General features: G+C 40.9%; 1 protein-coding gene across 3 annotated transcripts in view; it reads left to right on the top strand.

Moving 5' to 3' along the window:
- CHD7 (chromodomain helicase DNA binding protein 7) overlaps positions 1 to 17,849 on the top strand; it is a 128,543-nt gene that overhangs the window by 45,190 nt on the left and 65,504 nt on the right. The window lies entirely within an intron of this gene.

Genomic DNA, 17,849 nt, shown 5'->3' on the forward strand with positions numbered 1-17,849 from the left:
ACAGCTGGTGATTGACAGTTCATCTGGGCTGGATTAACAGATGAAAGCTAGATGTGGTTATGAAAGCTAGGACCTTGTTAGCAGTGACTTGCTGACTTCAGTTGAATTTTACAGCTATTATACACACCAGCATAGCATTGGGATGTGCAGTTGGTGTGTTTGATTTTCAAGCCCTGTTTTGGAAACGTTCCTCGGTAAAGGCTTTTGGAAGAGTTCAGTGGCCGTGGGGAGACAGGTTCTGAGGTGGTAGGATGGTTGGCCAAGGTACAAAGCAGAGGGTGGGAGTAGCTTGTTTGTTTTCACAGCGGAGTAGGCATCTGTGTTGGGCTTACAAGCTTGTGCTCTCCAAAATATTCATAAATGTTGTGGAAAAGAGTGGAAAGTCAGATGACAAAGTTCACTGTTGTTGTTAATGTAGTCAAATAAAGCTGAGTGCCAAGTGCAGAACTGAGGAAGAGCCTACAGCAGTGAAGCTACTGTATTTCTAAATGGCTAGAAATGCAATAGGAACGTCAACCCTTTGGCTGTAAGCTGTATACATGAAGGCATGGTGCCTGGGCAAAGGAATGGCAAACAAAAATCTCTGCTTAGGAACAGGATCTTGGTGTTGGATGGCTGGCTGAGACACGCTATGACAGTCACGGGAGTAAAATGGTAGGAAGTGCTGTGGAAGTAGTAGAGAGCAAAACAAAAACTGCTATCATGGTCATACCTATATGCATGGTATGCCTACGTGGCAAGTGCTGTGTAGTTTTTGGTCCTTCCTCAGGCCTCAGAAAATACAATAGCACATGGAAAAAAGGATGGAGAGGAATGGTTAAAGGGGAGAAGGGAAGATACAGCCAAAAATTTGTAAAGTTCTGAGTGATATGGGTACATGGAAATGGTGAATATGAAACAAATGTTGTTTGTCTCCTGGTTTTGTCTCCCAAATAGTTTTAGGGCATTCGGCAAATTATCAGGTGGTGAGTGTAGAACACCACATTAAGATGCTGATCTCTGAGATGTACAGAAAAATGCACCAGTGTTGGATAAACATGAAGGCACCACATTTGCCTCGTCAGATCTGTGCCACAAATAACAAGTGGCTGAGAGTTCGTTATCGGGATGCATCTACTGTGTACATGTTTACTTCTCATACTCTTCCCCAGACTTTATCAGAGGTGGGATATCAGATTAGATAGGTCTTTGGGGGTCTGATGCCATGCAGTTTCTCTTACATTTTGATAGTAATTGAGTGTAAGAGTTTTCTCTGCCAAGAATAAACTATCCTGGGTGTGTTGTTCTACAGAACTTTTTATTTACAGTAGCTGCTGGCTCCTGTGTGGGCTGGAGTTTCGAGTCCTATTCATTAACCATGTTCCACAAACATGAAGCGATGTACATTATTTGTAGTCAAATATGGGAACACTTCAATGACAAATGGTTATGGTTAATGGCCTCCATGCTAGATTAAATGGTAGAACTCTACAGCAGCTCTGGCAGTGCTGAAAAATATTGGGTTGAGGTGCCCAACCTCTTTTGGAGGAGGTCTTTGTTTTGTGCTAGCAGTTTGCTACCAGATTTTTTTTCTTCCGTCTTGTTTACCTGTGGGCATGTGACTTTGCTTTGCGTGGTAACTCTTGGCTCTCTTTGGTGTGAATGCACTCTTTTGAAATTTCCTGCCTTTCATTGTAGGGGAAGAGGCAGGGAAAGTCCAGCTGAGTCACCAGCAGAGTCATCCCTGTGACAGGACCTTTCTGAATTTAAACCTTCACGTTGCTGCCTCAGCATAATTTATACTCGGATATACCACAACGGAGAGGGGTGTTAATGCAAACTGTTTTCAGCTTGGCTGTTTCAAAGTGAATTCTAACCCAGCAGAGTCCGTGTTAAGTTGGTGCTGCTGGCACGCTCAAGTCAAGTTCACTTTCTCCTGGGTACTTAAATATTTTTAATGCTTGGGAATAGTAGGAAGAGGCAGCCGCCTCATCTCCTTCCTGTCTTTTCACAACCAGTTACCTTTCAGTGTGTGTACTGGAACTTTATTTAGTAAGAAATGTTATAACTTCAAATGGTTAGGATTGTTCCTATAAATGAATATTCGTAAGCAAAAACCCACTGTTCCAGAAAACACGTGACTCATCTGTTAAGTATTTAGATTCTTGACCATTTTCCTGTAAATAAGTAGAACAACTCAAAAAAAAATAATAATTTCTAAACACTATAGGATACTTCTTTGTTTGATTCAGAGGCTCTTTCACGTTAACTGCTAGCTGGTCTCTTGGGGTACTGCATGTGCTGCACGTTCAGCAAAGTCACATGGCTGCCCTGGAAATTCTAGTTTTGTTCTTCAACTGTTTGTCAACCAGCAAAATGATGTGTGTTGGCAAGATTGGTGAGGGTGCTAGGCTACACGGAACAAATTAAACACTAATGTTCAACCTTGATTGATTACAGTTGTGTGGTGTTTACATGTAGAGAAATATGCATACATATATATGTATGATCATATGACCATGCAAACTATAAATGCACATGCACATATAAAAATATATGTAAAAAATTTAGGCCAGGTCAGAAGTTGTGACGAATGATGAATGAAAATCTGAGAAGGTTCAGGTTCTGCTGTGAGCTAGTTCACATCCAGGTCTCTCTAAGGATATAGTAACTGATATCAAATACTTTTGTCAAGACACAAACATTCATGTTATGAAACTCCTTAGGTACATTCCAGTCTAGTAATTGACATTAAGAGACCTAAAGTCTTATTTGCTCCTCAGCTTTGAGAAGGCTGTGTGTACACTTGTAAATAAGAGGTTAGAGTGATTCTGGAGTGAGTAGGCCTTTGGGCCAAAGATTTGTAGTTTTGAGGTAGTTTTACTATGCTCTTTTTTAAGTATTAAGGAGGTACAAGCAATTTCAAGAATAGCTCTTCCCTCGGGTGCCGTGATTTGACTGCAATGAAAATAATTCGTGTCATTAAATTATCTGCTCCGGAGTTTTGGGTAAAGTCAGTTTGCAGCATTAGCATAAAAATACAAGTCTGCATCAGCATACCAATTTTGGAGGCTTAAGAGTTACCAGACTTGTTCTTCAACATGACTATGTGGAAAGTTCCTATGATATGTTGGTGGCCTGAATGTATTTTCTTGAAATCATTTGAATTATCTGAGGAATCGCCCAGCTAGAAATATTTTTAACTGACGCTGCTGTTCCGTACTTCGTTGTAGTGTCTTGATCTGCTGGTGGGATTTGGCAATCATCTTATTTTTCCATGACTGAACACATCCTCATGTTTTGTATTTATCTGAGCAAATTTAAATCTGTTGTTTTGGGGAAGCTTTTTTCATGACTGAAAGCTGATACTGGTATTGCAAACCCTGATGTCTGTATCATCAGCAGCCCACATAACTGAAGGGCTGAAAATTGGAGCAAATGAAAGGAGAAACACTGGACTTGCTTTTTTTCTTTCTTTTATTATCTTCCTTTAATTACATCAACAGCCTTAGTAACGAACAGGTTACAACTGAATTAATAAATTCCTGTCTTTTGTTATGGATCTTCTTCCTGGTCTTCCATCCTACTCTTGCATGTGGAATTTGAGGCATCCATTGGTTTTAAACTTATCAGCCCTTGCTTGTACCGTGAATGTGGGTGTTACAAACTTGCGTAAGCGTCCTCCTCTTTCTTTCCTCTGAGGACAGTAAGTGAACCAGCTTCCACTCTGATAGAGCACCATGGCTTTGAGGTTTGCTTTTTAACTTTGTCTGCAAAGGGTATTTCCTCCTTCAGTTCAGTGGTGCCAGTGCTGCTGACTTTTGAAAGTTCAAAATTGAATTATAGTGAAAGAAATGATAATTTAGTCAGCTACGAAGCTAATGTATTGGATTGGTACTTTAAAAAAAAAAAAGGGAAAAAAGGATAGTCTCACCTGAACAACGTATCAGAATTACACCAAATACGATGTATTTGTACCTTCTGTTCCATTAATTTTCTGTTCCTTCTACTCCATTCCTCCCTGCTCTTTGAGAGATTTCTTTCCCGGATGTCTGTTCCTTTAGTGGTATGGGGGTATATTTTATAGGTGCTAGTGGATTTGGGGAACAAAGTTTTGGGTTTTTCTTCAGAAATGCGATGTATAAATATTTGATGCCTTTTTTTGTCACCAGTTCTAAAGTTGGGTAGCTCAGGAGAGAGGGAAACACCCTTGAATTTTTTTTTTTTTTTTTTCCCCCTCCAGTGATTAAAGTATCTCTGCGTGCAAGTCTTTCTTCTGACTAATTCTTAGGCTTGCGGGGAGGGGTTGAAGGACGGCAAGGCCGATTCTCAGGAGCGGAGTAGGAAACGTGGGCAGGAAGCAGCCCTCGGGGAGGGGGGAGTGAAACGCAGCTGACCTGATGGAGCAGCGCCGAGGAGGAGGAACCAGAGAGGAAATGGCCAACAGCCAGGGTTAAAAAGGGGATAGAGAAGTTCAGGGAGTCACTGCCGTGCTAGCTGCTCGAGTCACCTGCCTCCGAGCCCTAGCGAGCGGTAACCATTTGGCCCGCTGGTGCCCCTTAGTGCCCTGCACGCCGCTCGGGCTGCACCTCCTTGCCAGTGCAAGCAGCTTGGAAACTGGAAACTGGAGCATTCAGCCTGCAACCTGAGGCGTGTGGGGGCTGGAGAGGGAGAACTGGAGAGCGGCCGGGCTGTACCGGTGCTAGACCAGGTGCTGTCTTCTGCCCCACCACTTTTCCAGCAGCTGAAGCTCAAAATGCCTAGTCAGTGCTGGGGAAAAAAAAAATAAAAATCCATGCAAATTAAGCTAGATGAAGCCTGAGATGCTATGTATATTAACCCTTCCCTCGCACACGCTATTGTTGGGTGAACCCTTGTGCTGTTAAGGATACTTCTCTGGCCGGTTTGCTTCTGTCTAGGTCACGTCCCAGCATCTGTTTGTGGTGTGACCTCAGGATCACCCAGGTGGTGGTGTGGGAATGGGAATGCTTGGTGGGGAAGACAGGGACAGCCTCCTCCTCTGAGGATCAATGATCCTATAATACCCTTACACGAGCTCAAGATTCTGTAGAACTTGCCCTCAGTTACCAGCCCTGGAGTCTTCCCTCAAGTTTTGATAAGTTAAAATCTCCATTAGAAGCCAAAGTTTTGTCCTGTTTTATTAAATTAGAGAGATGGTCAAATTCCAACTTCTCCCATTTTTTTTTTTTTAACTCTCACCTTTTGTTCCCTTTTTCACACAAATGTAAGTGATTTAATTTCAGACGTGTGTTTTCCTTTTTTCCTTTTTTTTCCCTTTAGAACAGAAGGACTTATTTCCTCTTCCAGTTGAGATATTTGCAGGTGTTTTCTTACTGAAGACACAAAAGAACATCATCTTTCCAGCAAAGAGAGCTTAGAACAATTTTGTTAGATGTGTGTTACGTGTGTTAAAAATGAGGGACAATGCCTCCAATATCCATGAATTATTTTTTCTTGAGCATGAATGTATTGCTTTTTTTTCCTTCGACATAAAGAATTATTTAAAAGCAATAAAACTTAGAAGTAAAACTTGCATTAATTTTAAAGTCCTCTTTATGAAGATACATAACTGATAGATTGGATGGCTTAGTGTCTGAGTAGAGGATTGATTTACAAACCATTGAATCAGCACTCTTTCTGCATTTTTTTAAAAACTCCTGATTCAGATTCTTGCTCAGACATCCAGTACTTGAAAACGTGTCATCTCCCTGCTTTTCTTGTAGCTCCTACCAGTATTGCTCTTGCTTGAGTGCAGCTCAAGAGGACAGGGCCAGCCAGTGTAACAGCTCGGAGCAGGGAATCCCACTCCCCACTGCTCAGACTGTTGTTTAGTCTCCTCAGAGCTGACTCTCTCACTAACCTGGCAGAAATGATAGCCAGAAGAGAAAAAAATAACAGTAAGTAAAAAGATGTACACAAATGCACAGTTTTCAATTCACTAACCTAGCAGAATAACCTGTGGAAGAAATATGCTGGGGAGGAGTGAGATTTCCACCTTTAAGAAGAAGCTGGAATCAAATTCGTGCAACAAAATGTCAGTGCCTCTTGTCCAGGAATCCAGCAATCATAGAGGTTAACCTAGGAGCAGAGAAGATAAACAAGATGTGGAGGAAAATGGGAAGCAAGTGGATCTCTCTGAGCTTCCACTGTTGCAAGGAATTGGTTTTTTGCTTCTGTTGCTCCATCCTGTTGCTCCATTCTGTTGCTCCACCATTCTGTGCATCCCTGAATCAGTACCTAGGGTCTGTTTCCTCTGCTTCTTCAGCTTGGTTGTATTTAATTTTCGTTAGCCAAGCTTAGGAGACAGCAGCTTATCCTGAACAAGCATACAATTTAAGAACTTCTGGGAGTGGGTTCACATTGTGTGGGTTGACATTGTAGAAAGGAAACATTGAGAACTGTTAACTTCTGGAGTGCGGCAAGTTTCTGTGGAATGCTGTGAACCTCTTGATTTTGGACAACTGCAAGTGTTTCAGTATACAACACAAAATCTATCTTTGCTGTATTGTTTCAGGGAACATGCTAAAGTGTTTCAGGGGAAACCAAGCACTGAATTAAATTTCATCGTTCCCTTTTTTCTGTTTTGTTAAATATAAACTTGTTTTCATCAGAGGAGAAATTTTCACATATAGTACAAGAGTTTCCGAAAGCGATGTATGCCCAGTTACAAAAGATCCTTTTTTGTAAAATGGACTGAATAATTTAATCAGTCGTATCAGTTGAATTAGAAAAGTATTAGTCGATTTCAATCATTCTTAAATAGTTTTATTATGTCTTATATGACTCACATAACCAAAAGAATGTAATGACCGTAGTAATTAAGAAGTTAATGGTTCCGTAGATTTTGAATTTAGTGTTCTTGTAAGAAAAGAGGGAGAGCAAATTTGCAACAAGCTTCATAACTAACTTCCTAAAATCTAGGTGTCAATATGAACTTCGTTTTTTCCACTCTCCTTTTACGTCTCTCTCCCTCTCCAGATGGCCCTCCATCCACTTGCATTCTGGTACTTCCTATCTTTTTTGGCCCTGCAAGACTCTGATAACTGTGATAATGGCGTAATTTTCCTTACATGTGAGCACCGAATGATATGAAGTGCTTTATTTTATTTTTGGAATAAATCTTTCTGTACCAGCCAATTGTTGCTAAATATAGTGAGAGGCTTATAACATACAGTGCATGTTTGAATTTAAAGCAATACTTGCTGTAAAAAGGTGACCTCTCCAGTTACATACGCAACCATACATGAAGCACAGTAGTCATTGAAACTATGCTAGGACTTTGAGCTTTATAGTTGTTATTTATATCCCAGTTTATTGATGGAATATTGTAAATGTTTATGGGGACAAGGATTGTCACTTGTGGAAATACAGATAATATTGGATGACTACTTAGTTCTTAAGTCTTTCTCTCTGCTATCCTCCCTTGGAATATATCAAGAGAACTTGTTTGAAAACTAAGGCATTGTACTGGGATTTGGGGAGTTTTTGCTATTTGACACAGTTTGCTTGTTAACCGTTTCTTTCATGGTTGTATTGCTAATATTCCTGTGCATGTTCATGTTCCTGGGTGTTTGTAAGGTGCTCTGTAGCAGTGCTAAGGGGCTGCAGGGCAGTTCCTGAAATTCCCTGCTCGAATATCCAGTGCCATGCAGATCAAGACAGATCAAGAACTTCTCTGTGTCGCCTAACACAGAAATGCTTTGCTTGCCTGCACTTTGTCAGCAGTATGCATCTGGATAGGATAATGGAGGAGGAGACGCGCGGTAGCAGCCACAAACTGTCACAACAGCCACAAACTGCAGACTAAAGCTCAGCTTACCATTAGCTATTTCTGCTGCTAGTTCATGCTGCTGAATGGCAAAGGTTGCGTGGTTGGGAGCGGGGGTGTAATCAATATGTGGCTGTGGCAGCTTACAGAGAGTAACCCTACTGGGCTCAATCCTAAAAGCAGGGATCTCTGCTCCTCGCTGCGCCTCACTTCTGGTGGTGGTAAGGGGCAGGCTGTAATGGGTCGCTTTAGACACACCTCTAGTTATAATATATAAAACAAAATTAAAACCTGATATTGCTGTAGGCACATCGGATTTGAGACCCGCTACATATAGGGATTTTTACATTTTATTATAGGTTTGGTAAAGAACAGCTGGAGCTCATTAGGTGGTCCTTTACTAAATATAAGGTGCTTAATGTTTCATAGAACAATGTTAATCAGACTGGCTGGATAACTAAAATATGATTTAGACACTATAATTAAGAGTTATCTCAATTGGTACCTCTAAATGAGGTGTTTGTCCGCAGAAAAGGAACAAAGGTGTTGTTTTTTTTTTTTTTTTTTTTTTTTGAAGGTGGGGGAGTGAGTTTAGTCCTAATGACATTTTCTGATTTAATTGTTGGTTTAGTTCAATTACTACAGGAGCTGGGAAAAGGCCCGGCTATGACATGTCATAATATGCATATTAGGTAACGTATTCAAAGGCTTTCTTTATTTGTTGCTGTGACTAAAGAGCGAGAGCTTGAGGAGTATCTTGGGCTCTTTGACATAAATGGATCTTGGGCAGCATATATAACATCAAAGGATTTTTAACAAGTCTGTGATTTCAAGCCCACTTTGTCATGCTGAAGTTAATAAAATACTGCGATGGCAAGGCCATTTGGGGAGCTGCTATCTCCCCACCTCAAGAGAAAAATAGAATTGATTACTGCTGATCTCTCTGGGCTTTGTGTCTCACGTGCATCCATTAAGGTCTCTTTGAGGCGGTGGTCCCATCCTGTGGCCTGCGTACCTCCAGTCCCCCGTGGACCTGGGAAAGGTGATGAAGGCAGGCAGGTTATACACTAAACAACAACATTTGTAGGGGAGGTTTGTTACACTGCTGCTCTAGAGGCTTACAACAACAAAAAATAAAGCACACAGCAAAAAACTTCTAGCAGAGAGTTGGATGCCGTAGCGTAAACCTCACTTCAGGCTCGGTCTGGTTAGGCCGGTGTCTGAAACGAGAGGGGTTAGAGCTCAGTGTAAAGCAGGATGTAGCATGGAGGAAGCTGTGGAGGTGGATGTGGTGCTGGCTGATGGAGGCGTCGCCTTCCCAGTCCACCTGGAAGCAGCGGGTTGCCCCCATCCTCTTTGGAGAGGGTGTGGAAAGATGTGAGAAATGTTGTATTTGCCTTTGGGTTTCGAGGGAAGCAGGCATCGCTGAGCCTTTCTGTGAAGCTGGAAATCTTGTGGGAAGTGACGGCGTGAGGCCTCCACCATTCCCTGAATTGCCGGCAGGTTAGTGTCAGCAAGCCATCTAGAAAAGATGCCTTTAGCCTGCGATGCGTCCCCGCCGTGTCTGCTAACTTCTTCCACTGGGGTATGTGTGAGCAATTGGAGGGAGCGGGGATGTGCTGGCGGGGCAGGCGAGCCCTCTCTCGCTGTTTCCATTCCCCAGGGTGGAAATGTGCCGCTGGGGGCACGCCTGGGGTTACGCAGGCAGCCACAAACCTCCGCCCTCTTCCGCCCCCGGCTGCCACCGCTCTGTGGGTCGGGCTCCAAGGGGAGCCCTGATGGCAGGAGGTAATACTGCTCCAGCCTCGGTGCTGGCACCCACACTGGGGTGCCAGGTTGTTTGTTCTGCCTACACCTCCCTGTACGGCCTTCAGCAGACAACAGGGCTGCAGAGATGGTCCAACAATGTGCTTTGTCTCTTCACGTGTCCAAAATGCAAAGCTTCAGAACATAACTTTCTGCTTTTGAAGGACTTTTACTGTGTCTAAATTGGGTAGTCAAATATCCTTGTGTGGAATTGTAGGGCTGATACACAAAGGGTATATTGTCATTGCACACGAAACTATCCACCTTACTTCAGTTCCTGGTCTGGAACATCACTAACAAGGAGTTGCTGAAATCTCAATCAGCATGTTGTCCTTTTAGCTCATGGGCACTTTCTCTCTGAGTTGTGAAAGCTGAAGCAGTACATGCTTGTATTTGTGACTTAAGCAAAGAAAAAGTTGTGGGGAAAAAATATACATTACCAGCTGGACTGTGAGTAGCTGAAGTATGACATTCTCTCGCTCTGTCGTTACCTGCTTGGCTCTCATGTGCCTGCTGGTAGGTGCAAGTGATGAAACTCTTGCTTTTCTCCATCTCTTCCAAGTGTCTTTACACAGACTTGTACGGACTTAGCCCAAAACAAAGCACTCCTGTGAACCATCTAATTGCCTCCCTGGGTGGGGACGGGAGCGGGGCTTAGATAGTAAATTAACTGGTCTGGAGAGCCGTCAAAGCAGGTCCGCTTTGACAGGTCCGGGGCTCCCATCTGGGAGCTCTGGAGTAGTTTCTATGGAAGGCAATTTTAAAGGAAGAATTTGTTCCTACCGCCTTTTATGCTCATTGATTCACCTCTCCTGTGTTAGGGACATTGTGTGTAGGAAGCTCTTGAGGAGGAACAAGGTTGCCAGCAGAACATGAGAAAGAAAGCAATGAAATTCTCCCTGCAGCCTTTCCGGTTATATTCCTGGCACAAATTAAGACACACGCAGCAGTTGGATACCAGCATCTCCTACACCAACCCACTCCTTAAAAGTGTATCCCTCGTATTAAAATATTATAACTGTGTAAACCAGAAACTTATGAGCAGCAATTTCATACATTGCTTACTTCTACTTTTCGCAAACCTTTATCATCTAGAGCATCTAAAAATAAAAAATGACTTCTGCATTGTTTGGGGAAAGTTGTGCAAACAAGGAATAGAAAAGCCATTGCACACGGACACTGGAACTGTGGCATCATTATTTTAAAAGTAACCCTTTCTAGGATAGCCATGGTATGAACAAAAGCATTTACTAGTCAAAGAAAGATGTAATAAATACAAATGTCTGAAATCACTGGGGTTTTCCATATGGTATTTGAGTAGCCCTATTTATAGCTTTGAGGCTTTAAGGGTGTGAGCAAAGTAAGGCTTATAAAAGAGGCAATAGATTTATTTTTTTTTTGAGACTGAATCAGGTAGTCTAATTAGAGGCAATCAGCCCTTTTTTCTGGTTTGGAAGTGTAAAACTTACATGATGAAAAAGCTTGGCTTACCCACTGTACTGGTTTGCTTAATATTTAGTTCCCCATGAATATTAACCGTAAATGGGTGCTCTAAGCATATTTAACTAATTTCTGAACTAGAATGCCCAGTATTTGCCACATTCCAAATTACATTTGTTAAAATAAATGTAATTTTTAAATCTAAACAAGGTCTTGCTGTTGATTTTTGGCTGTCAGTAGTCATTAGGAGCAAAGTACTTGTGAAGATTGTCTGGCCATTGAGTTCTGCCTCCAGCTGTCACATGTAGCATCTTATGAAGTACTTTTCATAACCTTATCAAACTTCAATTTAAAGAGCACTTGGCTTTTGCTCTCAGTACTCCTTTTTGAAATCGTGACCCAAATCTGATTAGTCTGATTGTTGGAACATGCATCAGACTTTGTATCCTAAATTTATTAGTGACTCGTTTCATACCCAATTTGTTCTTGTGCCAATTTTACCTTTCATCTCAGTTTTCTTTCTTTCCTCTACTAGGACCTGCTGATGTTTTCTTAAATAGCAATCTGGCTAAAGTAAGTTAAATTCCCTCTAGCCTTCTCCTTCAGGATAATCTGTACCTGTATCTGTTTGAAGTCTAATTGTTGTTGATGCGTGTGATCAGACTTGTATACAGAATTGTGCTATTGCACAAATACTTCTCTGGATTCAGTGGGAGTCATCTTGAGATGCACTTTAACATTTAATTTTCTCCTCCTCGCTGTTCCATCACAGCAGTAGTTTATAGACATCCTGTGGTTAGGTACAAATTTCTTTAGTCTTCAGCTATGCTGCCTTACCTTGTTTTCTGTAAACATAAATGAACACCAAAAATCAGGGCTGATAACAAAAACTGGAAATACTGAAGCATTTCAAGTTTGAAATGAGGAGGGCTTTACAGTGACGGGCTTAATTTTTGTCGAAGTGTTTTGTAGTTGTGAGGTGTCCACACATTTCTGAATATCTCATTTAAAATTAGGAATCTGGGTAAGTGCAAGCTGCTGTACTGCTGCTGGAGTCACAACTGCGTAATGCTTAAAGGACACCTTCCTTTGCAATAACATTTAAAAATACAAATTCCTCTTACTCATCTGCAATCCTCTTCCCACAGCTTGAGCTCAGGGCTATAATGGAACCTATTATAGGCAAAAGGTCTGTGACTCAGCCATCGAGCCATTCAAACTCTTGGCTTTTTTAATTGGCACCATTAAATCTTTAGTAGCTTTTCTCTCATAAAATGGGTACCGTTGGTGTAAAATGCATCGCTGCTGAAGATATATTGTACCTTTTGCCCTCGGATTGCTGTGAGTTGATCAACTGCAGGTGTTGAAGGTTGGTTAGATTTTTTGATATCAGAGAGGCTTTTCTAGAATTACTGCTTAATTACTGCTTTTCCTTCATTTTTAGGAGTGTGTCTAAAATTAAATGTACGAAAGCCATTTTGCAAGTCACTATGTTTGAAGGCTTTTTTCTATTTAGAGACAGGAGAAGAAAGATCTGCCTTTCCATCGTGTCTTGGTTTATCTCCTTAGAACTTTTTTTAACTGGAGGACTGGGTAAGTTCTATGTGACAGGATGAAATTTATGTTTTCCAAACAAAAATTCTTGAGTATGTAACCAGGAGGAACCCCCATCATTCAGCTGAATTTTCCCGTTCTTTTTTTAGATGTTTTGGGAAGTGAAAATGGAAAAAACAGTAGTTTTGGGAAGGGGGTCTGAAATCAGGAGAGGAAATTTAAAGAACACAGTGAAATTTAAATGTTTGTATATATCCATACATATATATGTATAATGAAAAAAAAAAAGGTAGCTTTTAACTCTCGTTTTGTTGTCTTCCCACATACTTAATGTGTGATACTTTGTTGGTATGTACAGTTAGCAAGAAGTCTTTGGTTCTTGTGTTTGCATATGCTTTAGGTGTCTGCTGGAAGTAAGTATTGTAAAACAACAAAGTAAGCTGTAGAAAATGTGAATGTAATTTAATATACTTATTTTAGCTGATTGCATTTACAGAATGGGAGCTAGGAAAGGTCAGAATTGGTGATGCTGTCCTGGTGCCTGTGAGGCAGGGTGCAATACGTGTATGCAGCCAGGTTCTCTGTTCCCTTTCTTCCACCTGCAGAAAATATAAAATATAAAATATAAGATAGAAGTAGCTGTTTCATTCATTTGCTCCTATTACCTGAGCGATTACCTGATAATTTTATTTATTATCCAGCCAACTTTATTGTGAATATCACTGTATCTCATGAAGCAGGCAGACTCTTCCTACAAACACTGTCTCTTTTCATGTCTTGGTAAAGAATTAATCGCTAACTGAGCTTTTAAAACGGTAATTTTAATCCAAATACGGAAAAACCTCAACAACCACTAGTGCATTCATCTTCCAAACTCTCCTGCAATATGTTTTCTGCATTTTACATATGAGGAAGCCAAGACAGACGGACAGGGAGTTGCCTCAGGCGAAAGAGTGATAGACGTGGGATTTGGGGCTTCTTAGTGTATGTTACGCCAGGCTGTGTTGCCTTAAAGCTGAAGCCAGTAGTTATCCAAGGAGATGCTTGCAGTCGTGATTGGTGAGTACTTCTCAAGAAGAAGGGTCCATGGCAAGTCCTCTGCTGGAGATCTATGTTTAGAAGAAAATCTGTATGTCAATGTACAAAACAAAGCAACAACAAAAAAAAGTGTGGGGAAAAAAAAATTAGAAAAGTGCCACGGTGAGTTGAGGCTGGTGGAAAAAATGGACAGAAAATTAGCTTTCCTGATGTTCACTGCTCTGAGCACAGATCATCTCCTTGCAGTCTGTACGTAAGTATTCAAGGTAACATGAGTCTTCTCTTTAGGATATTATCTTAGTCGTTCAGATCTGATTTAATCTAAGAGTCCCATCCGCCCTGTGTGCTGAACAAGGCAGCGATTCTAGAAGTAACTAGGGAGGAGCCGGTCTGTGCATTTGAGATACTGCTGTAAAAAGTGCTGGGAAGTCGAACTTGTTTCATAAGTGACATGAACTAGGGGAGTTCTTGGTTTTCAAGGATTTGAAATAATAATTTAGACTGCAATTTAGAAATTTAAAGGATGTTTATAATTTGTAATAGTTTTTCCTAGGGTTACAGCGGACTATTTTATTCTTTCTTCAAGACAGCAGTGCATGTTTACTACTTCGCTTGCAGGGTGATTCACTTGGGTAATGTCTGAAGAAACCTTCTGAATTTCTGCTGGAGAAGAGTAGTTTAATGCTAGATAAATGGGTTAGAAAAGTTACTCCAACTTACTAAAAAACAACTAATAGAAATAAAAGTGCTAGTGGGTTTGGGGATTTTCTTTTTCTCTTCTGAGGTGAAACTTTGTAACTAAGGAAATGGCATTTTGAACATCAAAACAAAATGTTAGCTTTTAGATCATTTTAAACAGAGAATCTCCTCCTAGTAAGCACGCTCACATGTGCTGTGAGATTGGAATAGCAGCAAGTAAAACATCTTGAAATTTGGAGTAGACATAAACACTACAGACAGGATGATTGAGTTACTGTGGATATCATCATATATCAGAGAACATTTACCAAATATGGCCTTTTTTGGGAAATTCTGAGATCAGAACCTTCTCATCAGAACAAGTCAGCAAACGAGAAGATGAAAATCAAGAGGAAAAAGTGTTTTAACTTCATTGCCTTGCTGATGCCTTCTGTACTGTAATGTATCAGAGGTCCATGGGGTTGGAGAATTCTGTGGGTTTTTATTTTTTTGTTGTTATTTTTAAATTCATAGTACAAAAGCCTTGAGTATAAGTTGTAGTATAAAAAAAAAATAAAAATCGCATTAGCTCAAACAATGAATCAAGAAGATTTTGTCTTTTGGTTGTGGATAAAGTGCACCTCCCCCTTGGGGAAGGGGGAGATGGCAAGGGGAAGAAAAGGGGTATTTTATTATCTGTCTAGTGGGGTCTGTTGCAAATCATCCAAATGAAATATTGATGAACCAGAAGTTTTTCAGCCCCAAACTGAAACCAAATTGTAGTGTGTGTGGTTTCTTTTAATGCTTTAAGATCACTTTCCTTAAGTTAGTAAGCCCTATCTGCAAGACATCCTGGCAAAACTGAAAAATCTTGCTGCAAATAGTGGAAGAATTCCATAAAGGAAGATGCTTTATTATTTAACGAAAACAGTTATGGATGGCATTGTGGAAGTATGGTGGCACTTAAGTGGGACTTCCTTTTTATGTACAGCAATAAAACTCATGTTTGAGTCCTTTGTTGTGTCTGGTAGGCTCTTAAGCACCTAACGACATTTTCTTTTTCTTGGGCTTCTATAACATGACAAATATTTATGCCTTTGGGGAAAACTTGTTCTTTTTTTCATCACTTCTACCTGCAACCTCTTATGAACTTCTCGTTAAAAGTTCTCTACGGATTTTATCAAAGTGATTATTGTTACATTTTTGATATGTGCAGGCTTCTTAAAAATGCATATTTCACATGTCTAGAATCTGATGGTGGGGCTTAAATTAACTCTAAAACAAAAATGTTGGGCTTCAGCTTTCCTACGTAAGCGAGGGACTAGGAAAGTGACAGACATCTTTTATCTGAACTAAAGTCTTACTAATATATTGGGACAAACACAACGTGTAATTTTCTAAAAACATATTTGAAACCATTTTGCTCGTGGTTGCTGTATTTTATTACTTTACGAACATGTCAGCAACAGTTGTATCAACAAGCACTCAGTTGCTGCCATCATTCATTTCCAGGAGAGAAGGTGTGGTGGGCAGGGGAACCCCCTACCTGCCTCCCAAGACCTGGGCATCCCCTGAGGTTGGCTAGAGTAAAAAGGTTGGCTGAGTATGAGGACTTCTCACATGCTGGGGAGAAAAAAAACAAAAACAAAAACAAAAAAACTTCATTTTATCAGAGATTTTACAAATCAAAGACACAGCTTTTAAATTTATATATGCACTTCATATACATATTATCTATACACCTTGTATATGCCTCTCAGATTGGAAACGAGGAGACATTTCTTCTCAGAAAGAGCAGTCAGGCATTGGAAAGGGTCACCCAGGCAGGTGGTGGAGTCACCATCCCCGGGGGGTGTTCAAGGAAAGCTTGGATGTGGTGCTTAGGGACATGGTTCAGTGGTGACATTGGTGGTAGGGGGATGGTTGGACCAGACGATCTTGGAAGTCTTTTCCAACCTTAATAATTCTCTGATTCTATTGATACATTTATATATACATGTTTCTATCTTATGGAAATAAATATGGTACATATTATTACCTTACATGCATAATTCATAATTTACATATATAGCCTGTTAAATAGGTTTTCCTGTAAGTTTCCCTTTTCTGGGGGGTTAGAAGGGGTAGGGAAAAAAAAGCAGCAGGCCAGAACCTCTTGTGCTGGTGTGGCATGTAATGCTTTTATTGTTACTGTGCTTGTCACAACAAAAATCCCAGGCAGATCTTCTTTGTTTGTCCATTGCGGCCAGAAGCAGCAGCGCTTGCACCAGGCAGGCTGCTCTTCGGTTTCCCCCCAAGTCATAAATCCGAAGCCGTTTGCTCTGTGTCACACTCATTCGGGTTTCAGTAACGCTTTGGGAACATGCTGACCAAAGGGACTGTGAGCCAGGTAAGGTCCCTCTAAGCAGGAGACTTTAAAAAAAAAAAAAAATATATATATATATATATATATATATATATATATATATATATATATATATATATATATATATATATTAGGGGACATTTATTGTTTTGATTACTGTCTCCAGTCTGCAAGCACTTAATACACAAGTCAGGAGCATGTTGTTGGGTTTTCTTTATCTGGACAGGGGGTGTTAGGGAGGATTCATAGCTGATACCAGAGGCACGTAACCTGTGGAGTGCAGCGTGATGGAGGAACTGGTTACTTGGAAGAGGGGACAAATTGCTGCGTATTTGACATGCAGTACCTGCCTCGAAGGAAATCGGCTGGAGGCGATGGTGTGTGCAGGGCAGTACGCATCTCATCTTCCTGCGGGAACCTGGATTTCAAAGTGTGGCTGGGAAATGTGCCTGAGGGAGGGAGGAGGATGTACTCGTTTTACAGAGGAACTGCTTCATTTTCACAGTGAAGCTGAATGGCTTTTGGGAACATGGAGGCAAGCCCAAGAACAACAACTCTGCTGGTATATACACTGAAACATTAAGTTAGTCTGTATAAGGCTGGTGTGTTCAGTAATAGCAGTTTCACTATTATTGTTTTGGTTGAATATTTGAGAGTGTTTCCTCTCCTATTCCCCCCTGTTCTGGAGGAGCTGAAGCATAATACAAGGTGTTCTGGATACCATTTCATCCCAGCATGGTCTTAGTGTACAGCATGACTTCTCTCTTGCCTGCAGTTGTACAGCCACCACCTCATTTTAGAGGGGTTGGAAAAGACCTGTGGTAAACCTTGTGGAAGACCTACTACAAGGAGTCCTCTAGTAAGCATTAAGTATCTTGGTAGTTGTGCTTGGGCAGTGAATACGCACAATTTTGTAAGGAAAATAACTAAATTTTTAAATACAGGTCCTACTTGGCAGCATTGAGGTGTTAAGAAAAAGATGTTTATGGGCCAGTAGGACTTTTGCTGGTCTACCTCTTATTTACCCACCTGTGGTGTAGCTGACACAGTACAACCTCTGCAAAACTTGTGTAGTTGAACTCCTGTTGGCACGTTTCTGGTATGTTTTACTGCTTGATAGTGGAGCCTGCACAAAAGTGAAGCCTCCTTTGGTGTGGCTGTGCAGGGAAGAGCACAAGTTGTCAATGTCAGCAACCTGGG

Source organism: Netta rufina, assembly GCF_964035555.1.
Source record: "Netta rufina genome assembly, chromosome: 2".
Taxonomy (NCBI): domain Eukaryota; kingdom Metazoa; phylum Chordata; class Aves; order Anseriformes; family Anatidae; genus Netta; species Netta rufina.